Consider the following 18485-nt stretch of genomic DNA (forward strand, 5'->3'; position numbering starts at 1 on the left):
AACTTTGCGATGGCAGCTGTCTTCTGCGGGTCAGGGCGGACTCCATACTCGCTGATGACGTGGCCTAGGAACAGAAGCTCATCGTAAGCGAAGCGGCACTTTTCTGGCTTCAGAGTGAGCCCTGATGACTTGATGGCTTCTAGTACTGTGGCAAGCCGCCTAAGGTGATCGTCGAAATTTCCGGCGAATACAACGACGTCATCCAATTAAACCAGACAGGTCTGCCACTTCAATCCTGCTAAAACCATGTCCATCACATGCTGGAACGTTGCAGGCGCCGAGCACAGTCCAAATGGCATAACCTTGAACTCGTAGAGGCCGTCTGGGGTGATGAAGGCGGTCTTTTCGCGATCTCTTTCGTCGACTTCCATTTGCCAATAGCCAGACTTGAGGTCCATCGAGGAGAAGTATTTAGCGTTGCAGAGCCGATCCAATGCGTCGTCTATCCGTGGGAGGGGGTATACGTCCTTCTTCGTGATCTTGTTCAGACAACGATAATCGACGTAGAAACGTAGGGTTCCGTCCTTTTTCTTCACTAGGACAACAGGGGATGCCCACGGGCTTTTCGACGGCTGGATGATGTCGTCGCGCAGCATTTTGTTGACTTGTTGTCTTATAGCTTCGCGTTCTGGCGGCCAAACTGGGTAAGGGCTCTGGCGGAGTGGTCGAGCGTACTCCTTGGTGATTATGCGATGCTTGGCGACTGGTGTTTGTCGAATCCTCGATGACGTCGAAAAGCAGCCTTTGTATTGTCGGAGCAGACTTCTGAGCTGCTGTTGCTTAATCACGGGGAGACTTGGAATAATGTCGTAGTCTGGTTCGAGAACCATGGTCGTCGGGGTAGATGCGGCGGAATCCGAGAGGGCAAATGCATTACTGGTTTCAAGAATTTCCTCGATGTACGCGATCGTCGTGCCCTTGTTGATGTGCTTGAATTCCTGGCTGAAGTTTGTCAGCAACACTTCAGTTTTCCCTCCATGCAGTCGAGCGATCCCTCTTGCGACGCAAATTTCACGGTCTAGCAGTAGACGTTGGTCGCCTTCGATGACACCTTTCACGTCAGCGGGTATTTCGGTGCCGACCGAAATAGCAATGCTGGGGCGAGGCGGAATACTTACTTGATCTTCGAGCACACTCAAGGCGTGGTCACTACGAGGGCTTTCCGGAGGTATCGCTTTATCTTCCGACAGCGTTATTGACTTCGACTTCAGGTCGATGATTGCGCCGTGTTGGTTCAGGAAGTCCATACCGAGAATGCCGTCTCGTGAACACTGTTGGAGGATAACGAAGGTGGCAGGGTAAGTCCGGTCATGAATGGTTATTCGTGCCGTGCAGATTCCAGTCGGCGTAATCAGGTGCCCTCCAGCGGTGCGAATTTGAGGGCCTTCCCATGCAGTCTTAACCTTCTTCAACTGGGCGGCGATGTGTGCACTCATGACGGAGTAATCAGCACCTGTGTCCACTAAGGCGGCAACTGCGTGGCCGTCGAGAAGCACGTCGAGGTCGGTGGTTCTTTGTCTGGCGTTGCAGTTAGGTCTTGGCGTCGGATGACGGCTGCGTCGTGTTGAACTGAAGCTGGAACGTCGCGTCGTCAAGTCGTCTTTCGTCGGTGTAGTCTTGGCTTCCTGATTTCGTCGGGACGGCGGCGGGTCATTATTATATCGTCGAGATGGTCTCTTCGCCGTCTTCGTCTGCGGCGGAGGATCTTCGTCAGTTCGACGAACAGCAACCGCACCTCCATCGGTTGCTGCTTTTAGTTTTCCTGATATGGGCTCGTAGAGCGGCCCCGGGCTGGGCTGGTGTATGGTCGGCGCTGCAGCGACAGGTAGCGGCCTCGTGACGGCGAACGGGACGGCCTTCGAGGGCTCCACTGAGTAGCGGCGAGGTAATCGGCGATGTCACGTGGGCGCTCGCCAAGCTGTGGACGCGGCGCGTTGACGGCGAACCCTCTCAGTCCCAAGTCGCGGTATGTGCATCGGCGGTACACATGGCCGGCTTCTCCGCAGTGATAGCAGAGCGGGCGGTGGTCGGGGGCTCGCCAAATGTCCGTCTTCCTCGCGTAGGTGCGGTGGGCGACGGGTGGGCGTGCTGGCGGCGGCGGCAGTGGACGACGGAATTGCGGCGTTACAGGGCCCTGACGCGGTCGGGGAGGGCTGACTTGACGGCCACAGCCCCGGCTGGGGCTGTGGCGATTCTGGTTGCACCTCAGGAACTCCAAGCGATCGGTGCACCTCTTCTTTCACGATGTCGGCGATCGAGGCCACTTGAGGCTGCGACGAAGGCAAGACCTTGCGCAGTTCTTCGCGCACAATGACCCTGATGGTCTCGCGCAGATCGTCCGTGGCCAGTGATTGAATTCCTGCGTAGTGGGTAGAGCTTGTACGGTGGTTGAATTGCCGGTTCCGCATTTCGAGTGTCTTCTCGATGCTGGTGGCCTCGCGAAGGAACTCTTCTACGGTCTTCGGTGGGCTTCGTATCATTGCGCCGAAAAGTTGTTCCTTCACACCACGCATAAAAAGGCGGACTTTCTTCTCCTCGGGCATATCCGGGTCGGCGTGGCGGAACAGACGGTTCATTTCTTCCGTGAAGATGGCAACGTTCTCGTTAGGTAGCTGCACTCGGGCGTCCAGCATGGCTTCGGCCCTTTCCTTGCGCACGACGCTCGTAAAGGTGCACAAGAAGCCGCTACGGAAGAGGTCCCATGTCGTCAAGGTCGACTCGCGGTTCTCCTCAAACCACGTTCTGGCGCATCTTCTAAGGCAAAGTATACATGCCGCAGCTTGTCGTCGGAGTCCCAGTTGTTAAAAGTCTCGATTCGCTCGTAGGTCTCAAGCCAGGATTCTGGGTCTTCAGTCGCTGCTCCATGGAAGGTCGGTGGGTGCCGATGTTGTTGTAGGATAACGGGGGACGCTGGGGCAGCCATTGGCAGTCCTTGCAGTCTGCGGCTAGCACGCTGGTCTTGGGCGATGTAGGTTTTGTCCTCGGGCTTCGGGCTTGGATCGCGACTTTGCGGGGGCGTTCGGTACATGAAGGCACTAGCCCCTACAGCAGATGTCACGTGGTGGTGACGTTGAAGAACACAGTAGCGACACTGTGAACAACAAAATTAAATTTTATTGGGCGTACCTATGCCCACAAAACAGGCTACACTCATAGCACAACGATAGCGGCGAACACAGTCCGCGATCGTCGAAAATCTGATCAGCGGGCCAAGCGCGTCGGCTTTTATACAGCAGCCGTCGAATGTTCCAGACTAAGGGTTGGGACCCGCGTGCCTTCCACAAAGTTCTACACCATTCGCGTCACGCGATGAAATCTGGTAACACAAAGTTCGGCGACAACAGACAGCCGGATAGAAGCATCGATCACTTTCCAGAATCTTCGGACGCATGCAGGCGCGTCCCGCGATGTGCGATAACATTTGTTAGGCGGCGAAACGTGGTCGCCCGAAAAGATAAGTATACGTGTCAATATTTCATTCCAGGTGATAACAAAAAGGTTATTGCAACCAGCATTTTGTGTACGTATACTAAAATGGCTATCGTTACCCCAATGGCGCCATTTGCTAACGTTTAAAAACTAAATCTTTAGAACACCTCTTGAACGCTGCGAAATTTCAGCTTCCAGACGAGACAAATCATCTGTACAAATGCGGCGGCTCAGCATGTTACACAGGCCAATACGTTCCCCCATCGAGCTTGCCTCTGTGAATTCCACTGAATGCAAGCCATCCTACGCACGGCAGCGACTCGAACATGCATTGGCGCACATGAGATGTGCATTCCACACTGAGAAGTATTTTTAATGCAGATGAGCAATAAAGAGACGTCGGTAAAAAAATTACCATGTTTGCCTTGTCCGTGAAAGCGGCCAAAATATATGCGAGCCAATATTTTGCGCCGTACAATTCTCCTTAAGCGATATGCAATAGCTGGCTAAGAGAGCGTGATCACCCAGTCTCAGGCCAACATTAAAAACACGCGAGCAATTTGCTCAGCGATGATCTGACGCAGCCGCACACGATGAAAGAGCACCAAACATAGCGATCACTGCGCCTTGGCATCCGTACCGCCTGCTCTGCCTGCCGACGTAATTCGGCACCCATTTCCATGACCACAAAGTGTAATGACCAGTATTTCGCTCCCAGACTAGGCAATCCTGCTGAATGGCGAATCGCAGACGACAAACCGATCTGCTTCTGCTTAAGAGATACATGACCAACCGCGTTGGTCATGTATCTCGCCACTGCCTCACCACCTGGATGCGGCCGTACTGGAGCTGATTCCCTGCTCCTCGCACATACTCCGACGCTCGCCGCTATTCACCTCGCTGTCTGTACCCTACTTCTGACGCCCCTGACAGCCGCACCTGTGTGCGAGTGCCGTCGCCTCAACGCCGTCGCTCCCCGTCACCCCAACCTCGTCGCTTTGCATCGCCAAACCGACGGGTCGAAAACTAGGCCATGCAGCTCTTCGAGGTAGTGCTGCATCACGTTCGCCCTGTCCAAATCCTCCATTGATGCTCCTCACCAACACGAACCTAATTTAAGTAGACGTAGATGGTGTTCTGTTGACGTCATCATTTGATACTGGAGCCCAAGTCTCCATCTATAATGAGCGCTAATCTATGTCGTCACCTCAAAAAAGATCTTACGCCTGCGAACACTCGAGCCGTACGCGTCGCCAATGGCGCCATTGTTGCCGTCAGGGGTATGGCAACTGCTCGAATAGGAATTGCTGGCCGCCAAGTTACAGTCCCGGTCACCTTGTTGACCAGTTGCCCTCATGACCTAATCTTCTGGCTCGACTTCCTGACGACTCATTCTGCGCCCCTCGACTGTTCCACCTGTACGCTGTGCCTCGAGGTTCCTCTTCTTTCACACGTTCACCCCGAACAGCTGAACACCCTCTGCACTACAGCATTTGTTCGCTTACCTCCAAAAGCCCTAACCTTCGTCGAATTGTCATCAACGGCAACCGTGCCTGATGGCGACTATGTCGTCACACCTATTCGTGATGTCCTCCTGGCGCGCGACATCTTTGTGCCACACTCCGTCGTAACCCTTGCCGCTAATCGGATGCTCCGCGTTATCACTTTTGGCTTGACGAAGCAAGTGTTACCTGAAGGGATAGCGGTGGTTGCGCTTTGGTCAGTGGCAGACGACCACGTCACTGCTTTTGCAGCCGACACGTCTCCAGATCCTCCTGATTACCCGCAGGATGCCTTGAACCTCGACGGTCCAATACGTCCCATGGTCGCTCCGGACCTCGCACCTGACGAAGCAGCCGCCCTATATCGCCTTTTGCTATTCCTAGCGCGACATATTTGACACAGACAATCGACGACTTGGTCAGACGTCCCTTGCTAGGCATCGGATAAACACTGGTGATGATGTTCCCATTCACCGCCGACCGTATCGTTTGGTCACGGCAGAGCGGCAAATTATTCAGCAGGAAGTAAACACGATGCTCGCCAGAGGCATTGTTGAGCCCTCGTCGACTCCTTGGCCGTCGCGGTCGTGCTCCTGAAAAATGAAGATGAAGCGTAGCGTTTCTGCGTTTATTACCGCCACATAAATTAAGTTAGTAAAAAGAATTTTAACGCTTTACCACGAATCGACGACACTCTTGTCTTCACGATGCCAAATACTTTTCGTCCATCTACATTTGATCAGGTCATTGGTAGATTCCTGTCGATGAGCAATACCAAGAAGAGACCGGTTTCGTCACTCCAGATGACCTCTACCAATTTAAGGTTATGCCGTTCGGTTCATGCAATGCTCCCGCCACGTTCGAACGGATGATCGACTCTCTGCTTCATAGTTTCAAATGGTCAACTTGCCTTTGTTACCTCAATGACGTCATTGTGTTTTCTCCTACATTTGAGACGCCCCTTGAACGCGTCGCAGCTATCCTTGACGTCTTCCGCAAGGCTGGACTACAATTAAACTCATCCATGTGCCACTGGGCACCGACAGATTACAGTGCTAGGCCATATCGCCGATGCTTCCGGAATACAACCCGACCTGGAAAAGATTCGAGCAGTAACGGCTTTTCCTGTACCTCAGTCTGTCACAGACGTCCCGAGTTTTGTGGCGCTCTGTTCTTGTTTCCGAAAGTTCGTAAGAGATTTCGCAACAATCGCTCGACCACTCACTGAACTTGTGAAGAAAGACGGGCCTTTTACGAGGGGTTCCCCTCAGGCTGCCGCATTTTCACGCATTATCACGATTCTCACCAATCCACCGGTCTTGGCCCACTTTGACCAGTCCACACCTACAGAGGTCCGACCCGATGCCACTGGTTATAGGATTGGCGCCGTCTTATCACTACGCCAACGTGGACATGAGCGCGTTATAGCATAAGCTAGCCGGCTCCTGACAGCTGCAGAGCGTAACTATTTGATTACCGTGCGCGAATGTCTTGCTGTCGTCTGGGTAGTTTTAAAGTTCCGCCCATATTTATAAGGCAAGCCCTTCTCAGTAATCGCAGACCATCATGCGCTCTGTTGGCTTTCGTCGCTCAAGATCCTGCTGGCCGGCTCGGTTGTTGGGCGCTCCGACTACAAGAATATCCCTACACAGTGACTTACAAGTTGGGACGCCAACACAATGACGCAGATTGCCTCTCTCGCTACCCTGTCGAAGGCGCGACCTCTATGTGTAATACTGACACCGACGCCTGTGTTCTGTTTTTTCACTGCTCCATGTCGCCGACGAGCAGCGCCGTGACCCGTCCTTGCGTATAATCATTGACCGCCTCGAAACGTCACTTACCGACAGTTCCCTTCGCTCATTCACACTTCAAGATGGCGTACTCTAGCGCCACAACGTTCACCCCAACGGACCTGCATTACTCCTTTTGATCCCTAAACACCTTGGCTTGGCTGTTCTCCACAATCGTCACGACCTCCCCACTGCCGGTCACCTGAGTGTGTCACGTACCTACGACCGGATCCGCCGACGCTTCTTTTGGGTAGTGCTTGCTCGCTCCGTTCGAAGATACGTAGCTGCGTGTGAGAAATGGCAGCGACGCAAGGCACCATTGACGCTCCCTTCTGGGTACCTTCAACCACTCGACATTCCCCTGCACCAGTACTTTGGATTGGTTTGGACGTCCTTGGCCCTTTTCCTTTTTCTACCTCTGGGAACAGGTGGATCGCTGTGGCGACGGATTACGCAACGCGCTGCGCCATCACCCGAGCGCTTCCTACAAGCTGCGCCACAGATCTCGCCGATTTTCTTCTACGCGACGTGATTTTATAACATGGAGCTCCGCGACAATTTCTCATAGACTGTGGGCGGACATTCCTATCAAATGTTATCGCGGAGAACCTGCAGTCCTGTGCCACGAGGCACAAGCTATCCACGTCATATTATCCGCAAACAAATGGCCTCACGGAGCGTCTCAATCGCACTCTCATAGACATGCTCATGAAATATGTCTCTTCAGACCACACTGACTCGGATCTCACTCTACCGTTTGTCACATTTGCTCATAATTCCTCGCGCCACGGCACAGCCGGTGATTCCATATTTTCCTTCTATTCGGCCGAGAATCAGCACTGCCCCTCGACACAACCCTCCCTGTTCACGCGGCACCGACCAGTGAATATGCATTTGACGTCATCGCCCGCTGTGCCCACGCAAGGGAAATTGCCCGGGATCGCCTTCTGAAATCCCAACAGAGTCAAAGGCGTTTGTACGACCGGCGACACCGAAACGTGCCCTTTCCGCCTGGTTATTTGGTGCTTCTGTGGTCTCCATCGCATCAGGTCGGCCTGTCAGCAAAACTGCTGTCTCGTTACACAGGCACATACCGAGTACTTCGTGCCGTGACTCCCGTGCCCTACGACATCGCCCCTGACGCAAAATCTGCTTCTTAGTCCAGTGATATCGTGCACGTCACACGACTGAAGCACTATCACCCTCCCAGTGATGACATTTATATGCTCCGGGACGTCGCTTCTGCCGCCGGGGGATTATGCTGCACGCGTGTGGTATTTGATTGTTTGAACGAGACGCATGGACTCCATCACTCGCGAAAAGAGGAGGAAGAATGAACTGGGTTCGCGCTGTGAATCTAACCGTTCAGCGCTGCAACCGCTGTTGTAAATATAACTTGTAAATAGTTGCCCGTCTTAGTGACTCTTCCTTCGCGTAACAATATCACGAGGATAAAGGGAATGTATAATGCTTGTTGAGAATATAGTAATGAGGGTATGCAGAGAATTACGAAGCGTTCACCTAAGTTGCCATCATGGCAAATATGCAATCTTTAGGATATGCCTAGAATAAGCACATACCCAGTGACACCTAATAAATGCCACACTGGGAAAGGCCATATGCAAGCTGCTTGAATGTGGTGGTGGTGGTTGTGGCGGGTTGTATCAACAAGGAAATATTTTGAGAACAATGCGTCGCTGTATTTCATGCACTATTCCATTGAGAGGCCTGTCTACCTTACAGATAACTACGAGAAAACATTATCGGTATATGCTCTCTGTTGGGATTTGCCTGTTTTCTTATGCACCAAAAAAGAAAATCTCTTCTCAATGGTGCTAATTTTCGAGCGAGGATTCTAAGCTTTCAATCGTGGCCATCGATCTGGTGACGTGTTAATATTTGCGCACAAATCTGGCTAGTCCGAATAAAAAAAGAAATGAACATAATAATGCCGTTCAATATGAGGCGCTGTGGTGTTGAGTGTTCACTGCCATTTTAGAAATATCCGTGAGCCGACAATATATGTGCAGGTGTGTGGAAAATTCTGAGGCCAACACTTTTTAATCTTAGCCTAAGCATGAAGGCGAAAATCAAGTTCCAATAGCTACGCGCACCTGTCCTACCAATGTAATGCATTAAGATAATCTCACGTAACACCGATGTGCTGGATGAAACCATTGCTTTGATGACACTTTGGGTTCTACCCTTTTGCTCACGCCTGTACGTGGATTTGGTCGCGATTCATTTTCATTAAATTATGGAGTTTTACGTGCCAAAACCATTGTATGATTATGAGGCACGCCGTAGTGGAGGACTCTGGAAATTTCGACCACCTGGGGTACTTTTACGTGCCCTTAAATCTAAGTGCACGGGTGTTTTCCCATTTCGCCCCCATTGAAATGCGGCCGCCGTGGCCGGGAATTGATCCCACGACCTCGTGCTCAGCAGCCTAACACCATAGCCACTGAGCAACCATGGCGGCTTCGCGATTTATTTTTGCGTATCACAAGCTACATACACAGACTCAGAAAGTAGCGAAGTAGGTGTGCTCAGTAGCGCGAAACCCGCAGTATTTGCCAGTGTGTGTGTTTCTTTAAACTTCCTTTTGCATTGTAATATTTTCTGGAGAAGCCGCAGTCTTCGAAGCTAAATGTACACGTAAGCAGAGAAAGAATCTTTTGTTCACGTGAAAGGAGAATATTTTTGCTTGCTCTTTGATGAAGCAGCACTTCTGACACTACAAGAAAGGGTTGAACCTTTTAGCATGGTAATATCACGTACCGAATAACGATACCAATGGTGTGAGCAATTTCTATATTTATTTATGATTTCGTTGCTAGGGGGGAGGGGGCGGGCGGCGGCCATCAACAGGCCTTGGCAGGGGGAACAATACACAATGAAAGAAAAAATACTGAGCACATAAAATCAGTGCAAGAATTACAAGACGACTTTATCAAAACTCCGTCAAACGCGGGGCAGTGCAGAGTGTAATACATTAACAAAATATAATGTAATTCTTTAAATTGAAATCTGAGTAATTTGGCCTTTACACTTATCCAACAAAAAAAAAATATATGCATTCTGCATGACATAGACTTAGTAGAATTCATGAGACCCTTTTGTGTCTGCCCAGGGAACAAAAAAATCTCAATTGAGAAGTATAAGATTTCTCACACCTGTATTATTCACGCAAGTTTGTAAAAATTGCAACATAAAAGAGCTATGAATTTTTTCACCGTGTTAGAAAATGTTTTGTATGTACGACGCAGGAAACTTCTTAGTATAAACATTATGCAATATGTTGTGACCGCAGTTCCTGCAGTGTGACGCACCACTGTTGCAGCACGCAAGAGACCCCTGCTTGACCCGGAAGACCACTGTGCGCCGTGCACATGCGCGATCACGAACTACGACCTCTGCCCCGCGAACTTCACAACCAACTGCATGTGCGTTTGGGGAAAGTATCGGCGAGGATACGATGGACCATGCATACCGGTGTCGGAATGTTACCGCTGAGTTTTAGCCCGCATTACACATTATGCCTTTAGGAGTAAATAAAGATATATCGAAAACCAACACAAATGGGCATTATTTCAGTATATTTGTCGCTTAACGGCGCCTTGGACAAAGATATTCGGCGCAGTGGGAATGGAATCACGGAGGTATGTATTGCTTTATGAGTTCATACAGTGGCGCCTAACGCTTATTTAAATTATCTAAAAGTGGCGTAACTTGCGCGTGGTGTAACCGAGCACAGCTGATATATTGAGCGTCTTGTTCGCGTGCCCTACAAATGAATCCAATTGTATTTACTCAGTGGGATGTCATTCCAAAACAAACGACCTTCTGCTTGCTATACCATAAATAAAGTTTTTTTTTCAGAATAACATTTTACTATCAATACCTTTTGTTGATCTCTTTGTTGCTTATATGTTATCTGTATTCGTGGGAAATGGTAGTGGTAGTAGTGCAGCAAAAATAAACAAGTAACACAAAGTGTTATACCTTATTAACATTTTCAATATGCCAGATTGCCCACCGCGGTGGCTTAGCGGCCATGGTGCTGCACTCCTAAGCAAGAGGTCGCGGGATCAAATCCTCTCCGCAGCGGCTGCATTACCATGGGACGAAATGCAAAAATGCGTGGGTCCCGATCATTGGGGGCAAGTTAAAGAACACCAGGTTGTTAGAATTCATAATACGGCGTGCGTCATAATGAAATCGTGGTTTTGGCACGTATAAGCTTAGAATACGGAATTTAAGGGGCGATTTAAGGGGCAATCTGAAAAGAGAAACTATAGTGCATTCTTTTAATAAAGAAAAGATAGGGCTAATGAGTGGCTCGGATCCATGCCTCCAGCAATAGTTTCGTTAGCTCTGTAAATTACAGAAAACTGTCTGTAATAATAGTTGTCATAATTTGTAATATGGCAGCATAATTATGGATACAGCGCCAGAGAAAAAAAAGGACGATAGAAAGCAAAACAATAATCAATGTCTAGCGACAAAAGTTCGATTCAGGAAGCGTGTAATAATAAACAGATAGTGAAAGAAATAAGTATCAATAACATCAGTAGATCACTACATCAGCCAAATAGAGACATTCACTATCTTTGCAGCTGACGCCACGTCAGAAAAAAATACTGTATACAAATTCTAAAATTCCCACAAAGAAGAATCAAGTCCGGGCTTACCCAAGCGACGCTGTTTTGGATGATGTAATACTGCAGTAGACGTCAATCACATCCTTATTGATTTGTTATTTTTACCTAAACAACTTTTTCATGTGACGAAATCTTAACCGCTACTCTTATTCACACTACTGCACGGCCATGTGCCATCCATCGGCCACGGCTTCTACCATATGCCTGCTCTCTGCGAGAGGTATTGCAGCAGAAAACAGTCTGCTCTATGCGAACTGTCACACGTGACAAAGGGACCAGATAGATGACGGCAACACTGCATTACACGTAGTCGTGAGAATGGTGAACATCGCAACTGCGCAGTGGCCGATTGGCTCGAGTGTTGTTTGTTATTTGAAACTACTGAGTAATTCAAGCAATATATACAACGAGCAGACAAGGCTTCAATCGCGTTACACCTTTCTGCCACATTCCTTATGCCATGTGAATATTTCTCATTCTATCGAACACTATCACCATTCTTTGTTACTTTATGTTAGCTTGATCTCTGATTTCAAACGATACATGTTTGATTTTAGTCGAATTATCACACAGACGCCAGATGGTCACGGAGGGGTAATTGCCACATGAAACCCCCCTCTACACGCACATAATGCACGAGCCCGTCATGGCGGATTTTAATTACGTCCTACAAAATTACTTTCCTTGCAATGGCTCAAAGGCGCTGATCTTTTGGTTGGACAAGTATATTTAAAACATAGATAAGTATCGTCCGAATAAATGATCGCTACTATTTATCACTTGTTGCGAATAGCATTCTTGGCACTGTTATACTAGTTTTCTTTCCGGCTGTCTGAACTATCTAGCTGCTTTCTTGCACCGATCCCTAAGATAGCGCAGTCAAAACATGTGCGTAAATCTCGAAGGTAGTAAGAAAATCTTAAATTCGTAAGCAAATTTTACCAATACTGAGAGGGACCGAACCAGCCTATCAGTGGGTCTTCAAGCACAACAGCCCGACACTTGAACGCACTGAGCCACCAATGCATGACTGAGGGAGTGGGGATAATTCTCTGCGTTCGCACGCAGCGGCGCACTTCGCATCTCGAAGGCCACACAAGGAATTCGAAACTGCGCCGCTAGATGGCGCAGCTTCTGCACAGGGAAAGGCAAGAGAGGTGCCCAGCTGCAGTGTACATCTCGGAAGCTATGCAGTCTCAGTGGCCACGCAATACACTTCGCGCAGACATTGCGTCAGTGGCGCTCGATGGCACAGCATGTCCAGGGGGAAATACAGGATCCGGGGTGCATTCCACACCGCGTGCCTGCGCTTTGGGTATTGGCAGTTTTGCTTAGCCATCGTACAAGATTTCTGCCCGATATCTTTTCCTTTTTCTTTTTCAGCGTGGTACTTATAACTTTATTTTTATTAAAAACACATAGTTAAACGGCAAGCTGACGACATTTTGTTTTGCGACAACTTTCATTAATGCGGCCTCTTGCCCCTGGTACATGATAACCCACAAGGCCGTGTAGGTTTCAATGAACGCCCTCATGTGTTTGCTTCATGAAAATGGTGCCAAGCTCTTGTGTCACTTTCAATCGGATACATACGCAGAATCTTCGTTCGTGCAAACTTATATTCCAACACAAATAAAGCTCAACAAAACTTAAAAACCGCAACGAAATATTGTTCCCCTTGTACTGATGCAACGAACACGATCCTACTCATTCCACTTTCTATTTTGGTTCAGTAGACGTGCAATCAGAATACTACTTTAGCCAGACCAGATCTTCTACATGAAGTTATAATCTTTAAGAAAAAAAAAAACAATTGTCCGGTTTGTCAGAGGAATCGCAGTGCCAGCACGAGAACATTCGCCTAAAATTCGTCAGAACGAGATAGAGGATTCCGTAAACGCAAATATAATACTCCTATTATTAACCTCTGCTTCCTGCAGTCATCTCACTTCAGAATAACCTTCAACTGAAGCCTCCTGTCTCGATAGATGGGAAAGCAGAAATCACATAAACTCTGCAACCACGGCGCATAATTGAATCAGGTATTTGGGTGAGTAACTCATTGAAAAATCTGGCGAATACGGCCGCTTGCTTAAAGCATCAGCCCTCTTTGTAATGAAAGCATATTATAGCATTCTCGTTTATATTGTCACAGCCTATTAGGAGACGGGAAAGCCGGTGTAGAGGACGTATGAAAGCACTTTATCAGAGCAGTCAACGCGTCGTTGGTGTCGTCTCTGGTTTTCCACTCGCGCGCTATTTCAGCGCCGTTTTCATCGCCTGGCACATACCCGCGGCGTCCATGTAGGATGTGGCATTTGCCCCTCCTTTGAAAAAAAAAAAAGGCATCGTCGTGATGCACCAACCTCCGAAGGCTGTGAATAGACGGTGCAAAGTTGAGGTCATGAGAAAAACTATGGCTTCATACGAAGCACGTGCACATCCTCGGGCAGATGCCGTTGGCGTTTGGAGCAGTTATGGCTGTCGGGGACTACTTCATAATTCACATCGCTGATGCGGCGCAGAACTGTGTACGGGCCGAAGTCTCTTCACCGGAGCGTCTCAGACAGCCCCGTCAACGGATCGGAGTCCAGACCCACACCTGGTCACCGACGTTGTATGTGATGGGTCTGGGCCGAAGATTGTAGTGTCAGGCATTGTATTCCTGTTGTTTTTTAATTCGCAAACGCGCAAACTGCCTGGCTTCCTCTGCGCGTTGCGTAATCTCCTCGGCACCAGCCTCGTCGTCACCGCACTCGTGTGGCAGCATTGCGTACAACATTGTGGTCACTTCCCGGCCGTAAACGAGGTTAAAAGGCGTCACGCGTGTTGTCTCTTGGCGAGCCGTGTTATACGCAAATGTAACATGTACGCAAATGGTAAAATTTCATCCAAGTTCATGTGGTCGACGTCGATCTACATACTCATTATGTCTGCCAGTCTTATTCAAACATTCTGTCAGCCCATTGGTTGGAGGATGATAAGCCGTGGCCTTTCGGTGAGTGGTACCACTTAGTCGCAAAACGGTATGCAGAAGCGCAGCCATGTACGCAGATCCTCTGTCTGTTATGACCACTGCGGGAGCGCCATGCCTAAGGACGATGGCTTCGATGAAAAATCGCGCTGCTTCGGCTGCTGCTCTACGTTAGATAACACCTGTTTCGGCGTATCGAATAAGGTAATCTGTAACGACGATTATCCATCTATTTCCGGCAGTAGACTGGAAACGGACCTAAAAGGTACGTGCCAATTTGTTCGAACGGCGCTTGCGATATCTGAACAGGATGCAGCAGTCCAGCTGGCTTGCCGGGTAGGGCTTGGCGGCGCTGGCAATCCAGGCATGTCTGTATGTAACGTTTCACGACCGACGCAAGTCTCGGGCAATAGTACTTTAGCCTAATTCTTGCCAATGTGCGGGTGTTGCCGAAGTGACCAAAGGTCGGCTCTTTGTGGCTGGCATGTAGGACTTCGTCGCGAAGAGATGCGAGAATGACAAGTAGGTAGCTGCTGCAACTAGGTGAAAAGTTCTTTTTATAGAGAACGTCGTGGCGCAAGCAAAACGAAGGCAGCCCTCTCGCGAATAACCTCGGTACGTTGCTTGTTTTTCCCGCTAAGTAATCGAAAAAAGGAACCAGGGACCCTATAACGTAAAACTATTACGTAAAACTGTTAACGTAAACTAACGTACGTGAAATTTGCGTAACCGCCGACGCAAGCATCAGGCGGTCACACGCAGAGTTGTCTGAACAGACCAATAAAACGTTCTCCTCCTTCATAGGAGGTCACTTTCGTTTGTTTGAAAAGCGAATAACATTGCCTACACTGAGCGGCTTGTCGTATCTAATTGGCTGACAAGAGGCGAGGAGCACGCTCAAGTGGAGAGGGATTCGATGGGGCAGAGCCAGTGCACTGACAATCGATAACCGGATGAAGAGGGTGGTGCCGGCGTCTGGCATTGGACCGCTTTACCGCACTAAGCTTGCGGTGGCTGGTCGAAAATTGCGGCGGCATGCAACGGAAGCTTAAGAATGACGCTAAAACGGATCCTCAGCAAAGAAGAGTTGGCACAATGAGGTCGTAAACGCGTGGAAAGTGCTCGAAAACGTTACATGGCCAGGAAAGAAGTTTTAGTATACGCAAATAAACCCATGCTCTCTGGCAGGTGCGAATTGCCAGGGGCTGAGCCATCGGCGGCCGCTATCTTTTATTCTTTTCGGATCGGGGCAGCCTGCGGCTATTCAGAAGAAAATTCAGCTTGGGGCACCACCCATCAAGCTCCTAATGCCCTATCCCCATTTCCCCAATTCAATAACGTTATTCTCTCTCCCTCTCTCTCTCTCAGTTTTGTTCGGTATAATAATGCATCTTTAATGCGCCACGTCACTTTGACGCTGTGAGCTTTCGCGGTTTTGTGACGTCGCGTGACAGGCAGGTGAAGTGGTTGAAGCCCAAAAACTTTTGACCAATAGCAGGGGGCTAATGGCGAAAAGGCGTCGAATCAGAAAAAAAACTGTTTTTCTTTTTTTTCGATCAAACCATGCATAATCAGTGTGTACACGTCATATCCGATGGGAAGGTACCGCGGTTTTCGTGACGTCGCGCGAGAGACAGGTGAAGTGGGGGTGGTCCAAAAACGTGTTTGACCAATCGCGGAGGGCTGTTAGCAGAATTCGAATAGAAAAGTTTGGAATTGTTTTACGTTATAGCGCCCCAGTTCTGCGTCCTCGACGTTGGTGGCGTGAAGCGGCGACAGTGTCTAGCATGCCTAGAAAGGCCCCGTCATAATCGTCGTGCACTGTAGTCTCAACAGGAGACCGAGAAAGGCAGTCGGCATCGGTGCGCCGTTTCCCTGATTTGTAGAGAGCGGTGAAGTCGAACTCTTGGAGCTGAAGACTCCAGCGCGCAAGCCAACCAGCTGGATCCTTTAAATTAGTCAGCCAGCAAAGTGCATGATGATCACTGACAACGGTGAAACACCAACCATACAAATACGGCCGAAATTTCAGGACGGCCCGCACCAGTGCGAGATATTCTTTTTTTTTTTTTTTTTTGTAGTGGAGTAGTTCGCCTCCGCCTTTGATAGCGTCCTGCTGGCGTAATCAACCACTCTTTCGGTGCCGTCCTGGCACTGTACAAGCGCTGCGCCAAGGCCGACATTACTAGCGTCGGCATGAAGAATCGTTGGAGCGTCGTCATCAAAGTGTGCGATTTCTGGAGGCGTCTGAAGCCGTTGCCGTAGGTCATGAAATGCGCGTTGCTTGTCTTCACCTGACACGAAGGGGACGTCTTCTCTGGGGAGATGTGTTAATGGCCATGCGATGCACAAAAATTCCGCAATAAAGCATCGGTAGTAGGCGCAAAGGCCCAGAAAACGTCGCATGGCCTTTTTATCTGATGGCGTTGGGAAATTAGCAACGGGAGAAATTTTATCAGGGTCAGCTCGGACGCATTCACGACTAACAACGTGACCGAGAAATTGAAGTTCTTCAGAGCCAAAATGGCACTTTTCAGCTTTTAAAGTTAGACCAGCTGAGCGTATTGCTTGAAAGACCGTCTTTAGTCTCTCCGTAAGTGTTCCTCCAACGTGACGGAGAAAACAATCACGCCGTCGATGTACACCAGACAGGTTTGCCATTTGAGGCCTGAGAGTACCGTGTACATTAGTCGTTGAAACGTTGCTGGCGCAGAACACAAACCGAAGGGCAGCACTTGAAACTCATAAAGTACGTCCGGCGTCACAAAAGCGGTCTTCTCATGGTCTCTCTCATCAACTTCTATTTGCCAGTAGCCGCTTTTCAAGTCCATCGACGAAAAGTTACGTGCGTTTCGTAGCTAATCCAGTGAATCGTCGATACGTAGCAGCGGATAAACGTCTTTCTTTGTGATCTGGTTGAGTTTTCGATTGTCGACGCAGAAGCGCAGGCTACCGTCCTACTATTTCACCAATACGACAGGCGATCCCCAAGGACTGTTAGATGGCCGAATAACACCGTCCTCAAGTATCGTCTTCACTTGTGTTTGGATTGCCTCGCGCTTTTTCGGTGCTACAAAATAGGGATTCTCCCGAATTGGTCTGGCGTCGGCTACGGTGAAAATACGGTGCTTAGTGAGCGGCGTCTGGCTGACTCGTGACGTGGATGAGAAGCAGCTGTTAAACTCATCGATGAGCTCAAGAAGGCTGTTGCGTTCGATGGGCGACAAGGTGGGACTGATATCAACCACAGGGGCAGGCATAATCACGGTAGACGTCGCATGCTCCACTGAGAGGCAGTCTTGTATTGAGGTAAATTCGTCGAAGTAAGCAACAGCCGTGGCTTTAACAATGTGTTGACGTTCCCTGGTAAAATTCGTCACCAGGAGTTCAGCACATCCGTCGTGCACGTTAACCACGGCCCTGGTGATCGAAACGCCTTGACTCAGTACCAGTGCGTCGATGTGTTCAGCGATGCCAGTCCCGGTGTTCGAGTTGTCGCAGATAACAGGTACGAGGGAACAGCTTTGCGGCAGAAGCGTGACGTCGTCTTCGGCGATACGTAAGCGGGGTCGCTGGTGTTCCGCGGGGTCGACATCGTCTGAGCTCGTAGAAAATGTGACGACGAGGTCACGGATATCAATCACTGCACGGTACTTTCTCAAGAAATCCATCCCCAATATAAGTAAGTTCCTTGCAGCACTCAAAGAGGATGAGGAGGGTGGCGACGAAGGTTGCACCGGCGATTACTATTCTGGCTGTGCATTTTCCAATCGGCGTCATCAACTCGCCGCCGGCAGTTCTGATGTCAGGCGCGGTTCACGCCGTCTTCACTTTTCTCAGCCTGTCGGCCATCTTTTGACTTATTATCGAAAATGGCAACCAGTAACAACGAGAGCGGCCACTTGGTGGCCGTCAATGAAAACGACAAGACCGGTGCTGATGGCGTCGGTTACAGGGGGTGTGGTTTGAGTCGTCGGAGTTTGAGTCGTCGGTCGTCGGTGATGGGGGTTCTTGGAAAGTTAGACGGTTTGCAACGTCACCCCCGGAGGTCGCTGCTTCTGTTTGCCCGGCGCGGGCTAGGGGACCTGCCCCTTGAGGCGTCAGAAAATTGGCACGGGTCGGT

At 49.6% G+C, this 18485-nt stretch overlaps 1 long non-coding RNA gene across 1 annotated transcript in view; it reads left to right on the forward strand.

The window, feature by feature from the left end:
- LOC140212915 (uncharacterized) overlaps positions 1 to 10306 on the forward strand; it is a 29238-nt gene extending 18932 nt beyond the window's left edge. Inside the window, exon 2 of the long non-coding RNA XR_011889887.1 lies at positions 10038 to 10306. This is a non-coding gene — a long non-coding RNA (uncharacterized lncRNA). The remainder of the gene's footprint in view (positions 1 to 10037) is intronic.
- The last annotated feature ends 8179 nt before the right edge of the window (positions 10307 to 18485 follow it).

Source organism: Dermacentor andersoni, chromosome 8, assembly GCF_023375885.2.
Source record: "Dermacentor andersoni chromosome 8, qqDerAnde1_hic_scaffold, whole genome shotgun sequence".
Taxonomy (NCBI): Eukaryota; Metazoa; Arthropoda; class Arachnida; order Ixodida; family Ixodidae; genus Dermacentor; species Dermacentor andersoni.